This window comes from Trachypithecus francoisi, unplaced genomic scaffold (assembly GCF_009764315.1).
Source record: "Trachypithecus francoisi isolate TF-2019V2 unplaced genomic scaffold, Tfra_2.0 Lachesis_group15, whole genome shotgun sequence".
Lineage (NCBI taxonomy): Eukaryota > Metazoa > Chordata > Mammalia > Primates > Cercopithecidae > Trachypithecus > Trachypithecus francoisi.
Window position 1 is genome coordinate 52,802,701 of NW_022681460.1, and position 16,115 is coordinate 52,818,815.

Genomic DNA, 16,115 nt, shown 5'->3' on the forward strand with positions numbered 1-16,115 from the left:
GAGTCTATCAGTATGAGGGTTTAAGTAGAACACTAGTTAATTTGTCATTTCTAGTCTCCTGAAACAGTGCTTCTCAGCTTCTAGCTGCATCAGAATCACCTGGAATGCTTGCTGAAACTGACCAGGCCTGATTCCCCAGTCTCTGATTCAGTAAGTCCCATGTGAGACCTGAGGATCTGCATCTGTTACAAACTCCCAGGTGCCCATGATGATTGATGTCGGCCTTTCTACCACTGTTTGAGTGGCACTGTTCCCAAGAAAATGGCACAGGGACCAAGATAGAGACTACAAATGACCGCTAGGATCAGCGGCAAGCTGTTGTGACTTGCTTTAAGATTTTGTTCTGACAATTATAGGCAGTCGTTCGATTCAGACACATTGTAAAGAAAAATAAGACAGGATCTAGGAGGTGATTTCCACACCTCTAGAAAGGAGGAAAATCATCATGCTAGAGCGTCTTAGTAAAGCTCCAGGTCAAGGATTTTCTCTTTATTTTATTTTAATTAATTAATTAATTAATTTAGAGACAGGGTCTCACTCTGTTGCCCAGGCTGAGGTGCAGTGGCACGATCTCAGCTCACTGCAACCTCCATTTCCTAGGTTCAAGTGATTCTCCTTCCTCAGCCTCCCAAGTCACTGGGACCACAGGTGTGAGCCACCACACCCAGCTAGAGAGGATTTTCTTCTTATAGCCTTTATCAATCTGAGCTGCCCTTGGATGGGAAGAAAGGCAGGGCAGAAAGCCCCTTTTCTTCATTCTGACTAATCTCCAGTGAACTAAGGGGCACTTTTGGAAATACTTGCAGAGTGCCCGGGCTGTGGATAGGTGCCCTGTGCATTATGGAGGTGGCTGTGTGGCTGCCTCCCAGGCCCTGGGTGAGCAGGGGAGCCCCTGGAGGCCATGCACACTGTGCTCAGGAGTGCAGGCTCCACACCCAAGCCTCCCTTCAACCCTAGCTTTGGACTTGCCAATGCTGTGGCTTCAAGTGCAGGCCTTAACTGCTGCCCAATGAGAGAATAATATGCCCCTCACAGGGATGAATGCCGTGAGAGTCAATGGGACATTTTCTGTAAAGCAGTAGCTCCTGTTTTGAGGCAAGAAAGCTGGTGCATAGAGGAAAGTGTTATTTCCGGCTAGCAAAGCAGGGTCTGTGGGGTTGTGTCCTAGCAATCCTTATTTTGACCTAGACCCTGCCCCTGTGCAGCTACCTGCACTGGGGTGTGCCAAGGTTTTGCTTTTTCTGACTCTATTAATGTTTCCATGGTTGAAATACCACTCTCTGATTAGCTCAATAATTCATTTTAAAAACAGCAAATTTTTTAATGATACCTAAAATGTTTTTTATTATACTTTAAGTTCTGGGATACATGTGCAGGATGTGCAGTTTTGTTACATAGGTATGCACATGCCATGGTGGTTTGCTGTACCCATGAACCTGTCACCTGCATTAGGTATTTATCCTAATGCTATCCCTCCCCTAGACCCCCATCCCCAGACAGGCCCTGGTATGTGATGTTCCCCACCCTGTGTCCATGTGTTCTTCTTGTTCAGCTCCCGCTTAAAAGTGAGAACATGCAGTGTTTGGTTTTCTGTTCTTGTGTTAGTTTGCTGAGAATGATGGTTTCCAGCTTCATCCACGTCCCTGCAAAGAAATGAACTTAACCTTTTTCATGGCTGCATAGTATTCCATGGTGTATATGTGCCACATTTTCCTTATCCAGTCTATCATTGATGGGCATTTGGGTTGGTTCCAAATCTTTGCTATTGTAAATAGTGCCACAATAAACATATATGTGCATGTATCTTTATAGCAGAATGATTTATAATCCTTTGGGTATATACCAGTAATGGGATGGCTGGGTCAAATGGTATTTCTAGTTCCAGATCCTTGAGGAATTGCCACACTTTCTTCCACAATGGTTGGACTAATTTACACTCCTATCAACAGTGTAAAAGTGTTCCTATTTCTCCACATCCTCTCCAGCATCTGTTGTTTCCTGACTTTCTAATAATTGCCATTCTAACTGGTGTGAGATGGTATCTCATTGTGGTATTGATTTGCATTTCTCTAATGACCAGTGATGATGAGCTATTTTTCATATGTTTGTTGGCTCCATAAATGTCTTCTTTTGAGAAGTGTCTGTTCATATCCTTCACCCACTTTTTGATGGGGTTGTTTTTTTCTTGTAAATTTATTTAAGTTCTTTGTAGATTCTGGATATTAGCCCTTTGTCAGATGGATAGATTGCAAAAATTTCCTCCCATTCTGTAGGTTGCCTGTTCACTGTGCAAAAGATCTTTAGTTTAATTAGATCCCATCTGTCAATTATGGCTTTTGTTGCTATTGCTTTTGGTATTTTAGACATGAAGTCTTTGCCCGTGCCTATGTCCTGAATGGTATGCCTAGGTCTTCTTCTAGGATTTTTATGGTTTTAGGTCTTACATTTAAGTCCTTAATCCATCTTAAGTTAATTTTTGTATAAGGTGTAAGGAAGGGGTCCAGTTTCAGTTTTCTGCATATGGCTAGCCAGTTTTCTCAACACCATTTATTAAATAGAGAATCCTTTCCCCATTGCTTGTTTTTGTCAGGTTTGTCAAAGATCAGATGGTTGTAGATGTGTGGTGTTATTTCTGAGGTCTCTGTTCTGTTCCATTGGTCTATATATCTGTTTTGATATCAGTACCATGCTGTTTTTCTTACTGTAGCCTTCTAGTATAGTTTGAAGTCAGTTGGCATGATGCCTCCAGCTTCGTTCTTTTTGCTTAGGATTGTCTTAGCTATGTGGGCTCCTTTTTGGTTCCATATGAAGTTTAAAATAGTTTTTTCCAATTCTGTGAAGAAAGTCAGTGGTAGCTTGATGGGGATAGTATTGAATCTATAAATTACTTTGGGCAGTATGGCCATTTTCATGATATTGATTCTTCCTATCCATGAGCATGGAATGCTTTTCCATTTATTTGTGTCCTCTCTTATTTCCTTGAGCAGTGGTTTGTAGTTCTCCTTGAAGAGGTCCTTTACATCCCTTGTAAGTTGGATTTCTAGGTATTTTATTCTCTTTGTAGCAATTGTGAATGGGAGTTCATTCATGATTTGGCTCTCTGTTTGTCTATTATTGGTGTATAGGAATGCTTGTGATTCTTGTGCACTGATTTTGTATCCTGAGACTTTGCTGAAGTTGCTTATCAGCTTAAGGAGATTTTGGACTGAGATGATGGGGTTTTCTAAATATACAATCATGTCATCTGCAAACAGGGACAATTTGACTTCCTCTTTTCCTAATTGAATGCCCTTTATTTCTTTCTCCTGCCTGACTGCCCTGGCCAGAACTTCAAAACTATGTTGAAAAGGAGTGGTGAGAGAGGGCATCCTTGTCTTGTGCCAGTTTTCAAAGGGAATGCTTCCAGTTTTTGCCCATTCAGTATGATATTGGCTGTGGGTTGGTCATAAATAACTCTTATTATTTTGAGATACGTTCCATCAACACCTAGTTTATTGAGAGTTTTTAGCATGAAGAACTGTTGAATTTTGTCAAAGACCTTTTTTGCATCTATTAAGATAATAATGTGATTTTTGTCACTGGTTCTATTTATGTGATGGGTTACATTTATTGTTTGCATATGTTGAGCCTTGCATCCCAGGGATGAAGCCCACTTGATCATGGTGGACAAGCTTTTTGATGTGCTGCTGGATTGGGTTTGCCAGTATTTTACTGAGGATTTTCACATCGATGTTCATCAGGGATATTGGCCCGAAATTTTCTTTTTGTTGTGTCTCTGCCAGGTTTTGGTTTCAGTATGATGCTGGCCTCATAAAATGAGTTAGGGAGGATTCCCTCTTTTTCTGTTGTTTGGAATAGTTTCAGAAGGAATGGTACCAACCAGCTCCTCTTTGTACCTCTGGTAGAATTCGGCTGTGAATCCATCTGGTCCTGGGCTTTTTTTTTTGGTTGGTAGGCTATTAATTACTGCCTCAATTTCAGAACTTGTTATTGGTCGATTCAGATATTTAGCTTCTTCCTGGTTTAGTCTTGGGAGGGTGTATGTGTCCAGGAATTTATCCATTTCTTCTAGATTTTCCAGTTTATTTGCATAGAGTTGTTTATAGTTTTCTCTGATGGTAGTTTCATTTCTGTGGGATCAGTGGTGATATTCCCTTTATCATTTTTTATTGCATCCACTTGATTCTTCTCTCTTCTTTATTAGTCTGTCTAGTGGTCTATCTATTTTGTTGATCTTTTCAACAAACCAGCTTCTGGATTCATTGATTTTTTGAACGGTTTTTCATGTCTCTATCTCTTTCAGTTCTGCTCTGATCTTAGTTATTTCTTGTCTTCTGCTAGCTTTTGAATTTGTTTGCTCTTGTTTCTCTAGTTCTTTTCATTGTGATGTTAAGGTGTCAATTTTAGATCTTTCCTGCTTTCTCTTGTGGGCATTTAGTGCTATAAATTTCCCTCTACACACTGCTTTAAATGTGTCCCAGAGATTGTGGTACGTTGTGTCTTTGTTCTGTTGGTTTCAAATAACATCTTTATTTTTGCCTTCATTTTGTTATGTACCCAGTAGTCATTCAGGAGCAGGTTGTTCAGTTTCCATGTAGTTGTGTGGTTTTGAGCGAGTTTCTTAATCCTGAGTTCTGATTTGATTGCACTGTGGTGTGAGAGACTGATTGTTATGATTTCCATTCTTTTGCATTTGCTGAGGAGTGTTTTACTTCCAATTATGTGGTCAATTTTAGAATAATTGTGATGAGGTGCTGAGCAGAGTGTATATTCTGTTGATTTGGGGTGGAGAGTTCTGTAGATGTCTATTAGGTTCGCTTGGTCCAGAGCTGAGTTCAAGTCCTGGATATCCTTGTTAATTTTCTATCTCATTGATCTAATACTGACAGTGGGGTGTTAAAGTCTCCGACTATTATTGTGTGGGAGTCTAAGTCTCTTTGTAGGTCTCTAAGAACCTGCATTATGAATCTGGGTGCTCCTGTATTGGGTGCATATATATTTAGGATAGTTAGCTCATCTTGTTGCATTGATCCCTTTACCACTATGTAATGGCCTTCTTTGTCTCTTTTGATCTTTGTTGGTTTAAAGTCTGTTTTATCAGAGACTAGGATTGCAACTCCTGCTTTTTTTTGCTTTCCATTTCCTTGGTAAATATTCCTTCATCCCTTTATTTTGAGCCTATGTGTGTCTGCACGTGAGGTGGACGTGCACACTGATATACTGAATACAGCACACTGATGGGTCTTGACTCTTTATCCAATTTGCCAGTCTGTGTCTTTTAATTGAAGCATTTAGTCCATTTACATTTAAGGTTAATATTGTTATGTGTGAATTTGATCCTGTCATTATGATGCTAGCTTGTTATTTTGCCCATTAGTTGATGCAGAGAAACAGCAAATTTTATGTTACTTCAATTAACAAATATTCTGGTGATGAGGTTCATTTATACGGTAATTAGCAGACATTAAAATAAAGGAGGTGTTTTCCTCACTGGGCTCCGAGGTGGTGTATTAATCTGTTTTCATGTTGCGGATAAAGACATATCCAAGACTGGACAATTTACAATTTAATTGGACTCACAGTTCTACATGGCTGGGGAGGCCTCACAATCATGGCAAAAGGCAAGGAGGAGCAAGTCACATCTTACATGGATGGCGGCAGGCAAAGAGAGCTTGTGCAGAGGAGCGCCTGTTTTAAAAACCATCAGATCTCATGAGACTCATTCACTATTGCAAGAACAGCACAGTAAAGGCCTGCCCCCATAATTAAATCACCCCCCACTGCGTTCCTCCCACAACATGTGGGAATTGTGGGAGTTACAATTCAAGATGAGATTTGGGTGGGGACACAGCCAAAGCATATCAGGTGGATGGCAGAGATATGGCTAAATGCACCTAGAAGGTAGGAGTCATTGGTAAATATGGGACCCAGTATGGTGCCTTTCTCAGAAAAATGAAGAAAATTGAAATTAGCCTGCAAGTAACATTTTGCTCCTTCTGTGGCAAAACCAAGATGAAGGGGTGATGTGGCACTGTGGCTCCAGCATGAAAATGGTAGCAGTGGTGCCTGGACCTACAACCCCAAAGTAAAGTCAGCTATCAGAAGAATGGGATTGGAAGACCGGTAGAGGCTCCATTTCGAACATTACCACGATGCCCCAGGGCACAGCTTCTTCTGCCTTCGGTCCACTGAAGGTGAACACAGCAACTCCCCAAAGCTGTGCCTCCCAGGTCCCTCTTCTGTCACAGACTCTCCACTTTCCAAACCCTCCTTCCTCTCTTGAAGGAGGGAGCCTCCAGTCCCCGCCAGCCATGTAGCCTTTGGCTCTATGAAAGGATAAGGTAACCAACTTATTTACACAAAGTGCTTCCTAGCCAGTCTTTTGACTTTTATCTTTAACTGGAATATGTCTTTTATCATCAACTGCTTAAAGGAGTTTCAGGCCTCAGTAGGAAGAGGTGAAGATGTTCCATTTTCAGGACATGGGCTCTGGGTCAGTGCACCTGGAATTGTCCCAGGCCTATCTGCTGATCTCGGGGTTTTAGGGAACCCTGGGGTAGGGAGCCAGAAGCCTAATGGTTCCCTGCTTCTTCCAACGGGGGTAGCCCAGCAGGATTGGGCCTGGTACCAAAAGAGCCTGTGGGAGGAGGAACTCCTGCCTCTTTTTGCCAGTCTTTCATATTCACTTCCCTACCTAAAGACAGATCCATCTGCTTCCTGTCTCCTTAAATGAGTCCTTGCCTTGCCTGTCCTTGACCCCAAGACTCTTAGCTACATATATTATCATACCACAGTATTTTAGATCATATTTAATCATTTCTTTGTACCAAACTTCCTGGCTGATATGGTTTGGATATTTTTCCTGTCCAAATCTCATGTTGAAATGTGATCCCCAGTGTGGAAGGTGGTCCTAGTGAGAGGTGTTTGGGTCATGGGGGTGGATCCCTCATGAATGGCTTGTTGCCCTCCCCATGGTAACGAGTTTATGGGAGATCTCATTGTTAAAACAATCCCAGCACTTTGGGAGGCTGAGGCAGGCAGATCATCTGGGGTCAGGAGTTCGAGACCAGCCTGGTCAACATGGTAAAACCCCATCTCTACTAAAAATACAAAAATTAGTTGGGCGTGGTGGTGCATGCTTGTAATCCCAGCTACTTGAGAGGCTGAGGCAGGAGAATCATTTGAACCCTGGAGGCAGAGGTTTCAGTGAGCTGAGATCAGGCCACCACTGCACTCTATCATGGGTGCCAGAGCAACTCTGTCTCAAAAAAAAAAGAGTCTGGGACCTCACCCTTCTCTCTCTTGCTTCTTCTCTCGCCATGTGATGCATCTGCTTCCCCTTCACCCTCTGCCATGAATAAAAGCTCCCCGAGGCCTCACCAGAAGCTGAGCAGATGCTGGCGGCATGCTTGTACAGCCTGCAGAGCCATGAACCAAATAAACCTCTTTTCTTTATAAATTACCCAGCCTCAGGTATTCCTTTATAGCAATGCAAAATGGACTAATACACCGGCCTTATTTCCTATCTCTTACCTCCCCTCTACCCCTGTGTTTTCTCTTCTCTTCTCTTTTCTTTCTTTCCCAGGTCTCTCACTGTGTTGCCTAGGCTGGAGTGAGTGCAGTGGCACGATCTCAGCTCACTGCAACCTCTGCCTCCCAGGTTCAAGCAATTCTCCTCTCTCAGCCTCCCAAGTAGCTGGGATTGCAGGTGCCTGCCACCATGCCCAGCTAATTTTTATATTTTTAGTAGAGATGGGGTTTCACTTGTTGGCCAGGCTGGTTTTGAACTCCTGACCTCAAGTGATCCGCCTGTCTTGGCCTCCCAAAACGCTGGGATTACAGGTGTGAGGCATCATGCCCAGCACCCTCTGTTATTTTTACCTCTACTAATAAAATGTCTGCCAAGGAAATGTGTCATTGAAATTATCCTTTTTGACTTTGTAGGAAAGCCATGGAAGGCATTTTGAGACATAAAATGCAGCATCAGTAACATAACCAGAGCAAAAGGTCTGACTTGAGCATAAGAACTTGAAAGAGAACTAGAAACATATTGTTTCCTTAACTTTAAACTCTGAAGAAGTCAAGGAAGCAACTTAATTTAAGGGCTGTTTCTGTCAGGGAATTTGGTGGTGTCAGAAAAGCTGCAAGTCTGAGGGAAAATTCAGTAAAATAAAAGGAAGCTTGTTGTGTAACAATACTATTAAAATGTCAGCACGCTTCTTGGAGGTGGACCCAGGCAGTCCAAATGAAAGCAGGGAGGTTAAAATGTCACATTGCTCTGCTAAAGGGAACTGCCCTCCCAAACGTGCTATTTGACTTCTGGTTACTTCTCTACATAATTCAAGTTATTTATGTACCTTGTAGAATCAAAACAAGGCCATGATGGCCCAAGAATAGACTGGCTTATTTTCAGTTTGCAGGAATATAAGTTGGGGCTTAGACTTTTCATTTGATTTCTTATTTTTATTTTCATTCTTTCTTTTCTTTTCTTTTTTTTCCTTTGGGTTTTTTTGTTTTGTTTTGTTTTGTTTTTTTGAGACAGGGTCTTGCTCTTTTGCCCAGGCTGGAGTGCAGTGGCATGATTGTAGCTCACTGTAGCTGCCACTGCAGCCTCAACCTCTGGGTTCAAGCCATCCTCCCATCTCAGCCTTTTGAATAGCTGAGACTATAGGCATGTGCCACCACGCCCAGCTAATTTTAAACATTTTTTGCAGATGAGGTTTCCCTGTGTTGCTTAGGCTGGTCTTGAACACCTAGGCTCAAGTCATCCTCCCGCTTCAGCCTCCCAAAGTGCTGAGATTACAGGTATGAACCACCATGCCTGGCTTCCATTTCATTTCTTTTTTAAAAAAGGGTTTAATGATTAGTTCAAATCCTAATCTAAAACCACGTGGTGTCTAAATAAAATTAAATAAAAATGCCATTGCTGTCAGATTAAACACATCACTGTCCAGCAGCTAATCCTGCAGTGGCTTCCCCTTACTACAAAATCGAGAACCAGTGCCTCTGTCCTGAATTCAAGGATCTCTATATTGGGTCTCAACAGCTTCATTGGTTCTGTCTCACTGTTCTCCATTTGAAAATAACAACCTTGGCAAACGCTGCTTCTCCCAAGAAGACTGCACCACTCTCAGCCCCCAAACCAGAACCTCTCCTCTTCTGCATTCACAAGAGTTCATCTGCCTTCCGGGTATCCCTCTCATTTTGTCTTGCAATATGTGCATTTACTTATCTTTCAATCCACCTTCCAGTCCTCACAGTGTAGGCCCTTGGAGCACAAGAACTGGGGTTACTTACCTTTTTTTTTTTTTTTTTTTTTTTTTTTTTTGAGACAGAGTCTTGCTCTGTTGCCCAGGCTGGAGTGCAATGGTGCCATCTCAGCTCACTGTAACCTCTGCCTTCCAGGTTCAAACAATTCCCCTGCCTCAATCTCCCAAGTAGCTGGGATTCCAGGCACCTGCCACCACACCCAGCTAATTTTTGTATTTTTAGTAGACACAGGGTTTTGCCACGTTGGCCAGGCTGGTCTCGAACTCCTAGCCTCAAGTGATCTGCCTGCCTTGGCCTCCCAAAGCACTGAGATTACAGGCATAAGCCACCACACCTGGCCAGGGTTACTTATCTTTGTAATCCCCTGAGTGCTTGAGCAGAGATAACACTCAGTAAATGTTTGTTGATTGATGGCAAGTCACAAAAAATAATTTTTATAAGGATATTATTAAGAGATTTGTGCTCAGCCAGGCACGGTGGCTCAGGCTTGTAATCCCAGCACTTTGGGAACCGAGACAGGCAGATCACGAGGTCAGGGGATCAAGACCATCTTGGCTAACACGATGAAACCCCATCTCTGCTAAAAATACAAAAAATTAGCCGGGCATGGTGGCGGGCGCCTGTAGTCCCAGCTACTCAGGAGGCTGAGGCAGGAGAATGGCATGAACCCGGTAGGCAGAGCTTGCAGTGAGCGAAGATCATGCCACTGCACTCCAGCCTGGACGACGAGCAAGACTCCATCTCAAAAAAAAAAAAAAAAAAAAAAAAGAGATTTGTGCTCAAATCATTCATGGAAGTTGTCTGTGCAAATTGTTTAAGCTGTTAGGGATAGGAATTCTGTAGCCTAACCAAGTGAGCCTACTTTTTATTTTAACCATGTTTCAGGACAAAACTTTCATTATGTTGGCAAACCAAAGCATGATTTTTCTGCAATATTACTCATTTTCTCTAATTTTAGCTTTAACAAAGTTAGAAGCTAGTTGAACAATGAAATTGGAATAAAAAAGGCTAGTAGAGCAATTTGGTCTGGATAGGAAAGAATCCAAAGAAAACAAAGGAGACTCGGCTGTGGGGCAGGCAGGACATCCCTGGGTCAACATTGTTTTCCTACTTAAAAGCAAGCTTGTAGGCCGGGCGAGGAGGCTCATGCCTGTAATCCCAGCACTTTGGGAGGCCAAGGCGAGCGGATCACCTGAGGCCAGGAGTTGGAGACCAGCCTGGCCGACATGACGAAACCCTGTCTCTTCTAAAAATATCAAGATTAGCTGGGTGTGGTGGCAGGTGCCTGTAATCCCAGCTTGGGAGGCTGAGGTAGGAGAGTTGCTTGAATCTGGGAGGTAGAGGTTGCAGTGAGCCAAGATCATGCCATTGCACTCCAGCCTGGGCCAGAGAGTAAGACTCCGTCTCTAAAAGAAAAAATAAAAAAAAAAAAGCAAGTTCGTGGTTTACTCCACAACTCATTTGACAAAGGCTATCAAACAGCTTCAGTACTTCTTGTCAGATAAAGATGCATACTCAGGCTGTTAAAAGACCATTTGAGAAGGTCTTCCTTATTTATTTCCCCCATCTTACTCCCAAAAGGATTTGAGTTGGCTTTATACAAATGCACACAATATATCAAACTGAAACAGACAAAGAGAGGGCAAGGGGAAGATAAAAGTGGAATAGTAAGATAAAGACAACAGTGAAGTTAGTTCACAGAAATGTCTGCCAGTAATTCTTGAGCTTCTAAATTTGGTTCTGAGCTTCCTGGGCACCAAGGCAAAGAAGGGAACACATTGGCTACACATCTCACAGAGTGTTTAAAATCAAAACCTAGTTCCCTAGCACCTGTGTGCCAGAGACTGCACTCCACCTCTCAGCGGTTCTCTTTATTTAGGGTCAGTTATCTGGTGCCTGCTGAGGTGGGCCACATGTGTTTGAAACCATAGAGTAGCAGGGGAACCCTCAGATAAGCCTGTGGTCCATCTGTCTTTAAGCACAATGCCTATTCTTGAATGAGTCAAGCCAGCAAGGCTAGCTTCAAGAAAGAACTCATTCCCGAGGGCAGCATCACATACAAGATCTTCAGCAGTGGTCATGGTAGGGAGAGTTGCCACCAACAATGACCTTAGAAAAGTCAAAAGTGGAAAAACAGTCTTTAACCTCTTCTTGGCAATTGACATCTTCCTTGTTTCTGCCCCCCAAGAAACCATGATACTCTCTGGTACCGAAAGCCCCACCCTGCTTCCCCCAGAGTCCTCTGCCAAGTGGCCCTGGCTCCACATTGCTTCTCTTCTTCCCCACACCCTTCCAAAGATGACACATTTCTTTCTCAGATAGCTATTAGGAGGAAACCCATGTAAGTAAAATCATTAATACAATGATGTGCATGACCGGTATATAAGCCTCCCAGGAATGGATTTTATTTTTTGAGAGTAGCTTTTTAACCCACTTAAAACTCTAATTAACTGACTAGAGGATTGACTGAGTAATAGATTGTGGGTGTGGGTAGCGCAGAACCAGAGATTTTTTAACAATGGCACTTCCTCTGGTGTCTCTTGAATGCCTTTAAGGACAACTTTGTCATCCATCAAAGGCCAAGAATCTGGCAATTTGACATTGAACTTCTAAAAATTTACAACCATTGCCCTAGTGGTATGTGCAACAGACTGGAGTCACTTAAGCCAGTGACCTCTGTAAACCTCAACCTTAATTCATAAAGGGGAATAACAATAGAAGTTACTTGAGGAAATTTGGATATGAAAGTCATCAGCATATACTTTCTCTTCCCTCTTTTTCTATCATTCATCCTCCTTCCTTCACATTGTTGTTAAATGTAACAACCGGTTTCATGCTTGAAACTGAACCTCCTTGGCCGGGCACAGTGGCTCACGCCTATAATCCCAGCACTTTGAGAGGCCAAGGTGGGCGGATCACAAGAACAGGAGATCGAGACCATTGTGGCTAATACAGTGAAACCCCGTCTCTACTAAAAATACAAAAATTAGCTGGGTGTGGTGGCGGGCGCCTGTAGTCCCAGCTACTCGGGAGGCTGAGGCAGGAGAAGAGCGTCAACTTGGGAGACGGAGCTTGCAGTGAGCCAAGATTGCGCCACTGTACTCCAGCCTGGGTGACAGAGCGAGACTCTGTCTCAAAAAAAAAAAAAAAAAAAAGAAATCGAACCTCCTTAAAAGCACTTTTCGTCCTGCACTGCCTGCAGTTGCTCTGTTTCTGGACAGTATAGAACATTGTCTCATGTCTCATTCTACTGTCCACCTTCCATACAAATCTTTCCCATTGGTATTGTCTCATAATTAAGGCTATCAGCCTGCTGGTAGGCTAGTTTTGCCAAGAAGTTACATGTGGGGTACTCACTGCTCATTGCTCAAGAGTTATTAGGTGGGTGCCATTAAAAGTAATGGCAAAACCACAATTACTTTTGCACCAACTTAATACATGGCACATGCCACCTGCTCCAAACTGCTTTGTCCTACATCACCTTGCCAATAGGAATAGAATTGTCGCAGCATTCATCAAGGGGAAACACCTTGTGATTATTTAAATAGGTTCTATATACTTTGTGTATAGAGGCACAAATTATGCTTTACTTTCTCTTATGTACAGTTGGGTTTCAGAGTTGAGCATTTGGGTAATTTTGAGCTTCTCAATAAATAATTTCCAAATTTTGAATATATTTAAAAATAGTATACAATAGTGACAGAGTACTTTGGTTGGACTAACCCTCCCAAACAATAATTATGACATCTGGGAAACATTATTTATAAAAACAACTATGAGAAAGTCCTGAAAAAGAACCAAAAGCTTCGAGAAATTAGACAGGGATCTGCTGTGGTAAGACTCACTCATTTGCAGGAGCTTTTGCTTTCATTCACTTCCCAATCTGTGCACAGCTTAAGGACAGCAGAAATTCACAGCATCAGTGGGTTGACTAGTCAGATGCAAACAACACATTTTATACAGGGGAAGAACAATACATATAACACCTTCTAATAATCGCAGAGGTCATGCTGGGCATGGTGGCTAATGCCTGTAATCCCAGCATTTTGGGAGGACAAGACAGGTGGATTACCTGAGGTCAGGAGTTCAAGACCAACCTGGCCCAAATGGTGAAACCCTGTCTCTACTAAAAATACAAAAATTAGCTGGATGCAGTGGCATGTGCCTATAATCCCAGCTACTTGGGAGAATGAGGCATGAAAATCACTTGAACCTGGGAGGTAGAGGTTGCAGTGAACCGAGATGATGCCACTGGACTCCAGCCTGGGTGACAGAGTGAGACTCCATATAAAAAAAAATTACTAATAACAGTACAGGCCAGAATAAAATGGAAAAACATCTTTAAAGAACAGGAAGGAAAAAAATAATTCATTCACTGGAGAATTCTATCCAACATTTAACAAAGTAATAATACCAGCTTTAGACAAAATCCTTTAGAAAATAGAGGGAGGAGAAATATTTCACATCTTCTTTTAGTAGGCCAGTAAAACCCTGATACCAAAATCTGACAAAAGCATTAAATGAAAAGAAAATTAAAGATCACTATATGTCGTCAACAAGACACAATAATTCTGAACAAAATGATACATCATGATAAAGCAGGTTTGCTCCAAGAATGCAAGGTTGGTTTAATATTTAAAAATCAAACAGATCTTGGTTCCAAGATGGCCGAATAGGAACAGCTCCAGGCTACAGCTCCCAGCATGAGTGACACAGAAGATGGGCAATTTCTGCATTTCCAACTGAGGTACCAGGTTCATCTCACTGGGGCATGGTAGACAGTGGGGGCAGGACAGTGGGTGCAGCCCACCAAGTGAGAGCTGAAGCAGGGCAAGGCATCACCTCACCTGGGAAGCACAAGGGGTAAGGGAATTCCCTTCCCTAGCCAAGGGAAACTGTGACACACAGCACCTGGAAAATCAGGTCACTCCCACCCTAATACAGCACTTTTCCAAGGGTCTTAGCAAATGGCACACCAGGAGATTATATCCTGCACTTGGCTCAGAGGGTCCCACACCCTCGGGGCCTCCCTCATTGCTAGCACAGCAGTCTGAGATCTAGCTACAAGGCAACAGCGAGGCTGGGGGAGGGGCGTCCACCATTGCTGAGGCTTGAGTAGGTAAACAAAGTGGCTGGAAACCTCGAACTGCGGGGAGCCCACCGCAGCTCAAGGAGGCCTGCCTGCCTCTGTAGACTCCACCTCTGGGGACAGGGCATAGCCAAACAAAAGGCAGCAGAAATCTCTGCAGATTTAAATGTCCCTGTCTGACAGCTTTGAAGAGAGCAGTGGTTCTCCCAGCATGGAGTTTGAGATCTAAGAATGGACAGTCTGCCTCCTCAAGTGAGTCCCTTACCCCCGAGTAGGCTAACTGGGAGGCACCCCCCAGTAGGGGCAGACTGACACCTCACATGGCCAGGTACCCCTCTGAGACAAAGCTTCCAGAGAAACAATCAGGCAGCAACATTTGCTGTTCAGCAATATTCACTCTTCTGCAGCCTCCACTGCTGATACCCAGGCAAACAGGGTCTGGAGTGGACCTCCAGCAAAAACTGCAACACACCTGCAGCTGAGGGTCCTAACTGTTAGAAGGAAAACTAACAAACAGAAAGGACATCCACACCAAAACCCCATCTGTACGTCACCATCATCAAAGACCAAATGTAGGTAAAACCACAAAGATGGGGAAAACACAGAGCAGAAAAGCTGAAAATTCTAAAAATCAGAGCGCCTCTCCCCCTCCAAAGAAACGCAGCTCCTTGCCAGCAACAGAACAAAGCTGAAGGAGAATGACTTTGACGAGTTGAGAGAAGGTTTCAGATGATCAAACTTCTCCGAGCTAAAGGAGGAAGTTCAAACCCATCACAAAGAAGCTAAAAACCTTGAAAAAAGATTAGAGGAATGGCTAACTAGAATAACAAGTGTAGAGAAGTCCTTAAGTGACCTGATAGAGCTGAAAACTGTGGCACGAGATCTACGTGACAAATGCACAAGTTTCAGTAACCGATTCCATCAACTGGAAGAAAGGGTATCAGTGATTGAAGATCAAATGAATGAAATGAAGCGAGAAGAGAAGTTTAGAGAAAAAAGAGTAAAAAGAAATGAACAAAGCCTCCAAGAAATATGGGACTATGTGAAAAGACCAAATCTATGTCTGGTTGGTGTACCTGAAAGTGACGGGGAGAATGGAACCAAGTTGGAAAACACTCTTCAGGATATTATCCAGGAGAACTTCCCCAACCTAGCGAGGCAGGCCAACATTCAAATTCAGGAAATACAGAGAATGCCACAAAGATACTCCTCGAGAAGAGCAACTCCAAGACACATAATTGTCAGATTCACCAAAGTTGAAATGAAGGAAAAAATGTTAAAGGCAGCCAGAGATAAATGTCGGGTAACCCACAGAGGGAAGCCCATCAGAATAACATTGGATCTCTCAGCAGAAACTCTATAAGCCAGAAGAGAGTGGGGGCCAATATTCAACATATTTAAAGAAAAGAATTTTAAACCCAGAATTTCATATCCAGCCAAACTAAGTTTCATAAGTGAAGGAGAAATAAAATCCTTTACGGACAAACAAATGCTGAGAGATTTTGTCACCACCAGGCCTGCCCTACAAGAGTTCCTGAAGGAAGCCCTAAACATGGAAAGGAACAACCGGTACCAACCACTGCAAAAACATGCCAAAATGTAAAGACCATCGATGCTAGGAAGAAACTGTATCAGCTAATGAGCAAAATAGCCAGCTAACATCATAACAACAGGATCAAATTCACACATAACAATATTAACCTTAAATGTAAATGGGCTAAATGCTTCAATTTAAAGACACAGACTGGCAAATTGG

General features: G+C 42.9%; 1 protein-coding gene and 1 pseudogene across 3 annotated transcripts in view; both read left to right on the plus strand.

Annotated features, from left to right (window-relative positions):
* The window catches only part of LOC117097179, an 82,330-nt gene that overhangs the window by 51,770 nt on the left and 14,445 nt on the right, over positions 1–16,115 (plus strand). The gene's annotated exons all lie outside the window — the stretch shown is intronic.
* Positions 5,881–6,285, plus strand: LOC117097180 (annotated as a pseudogene).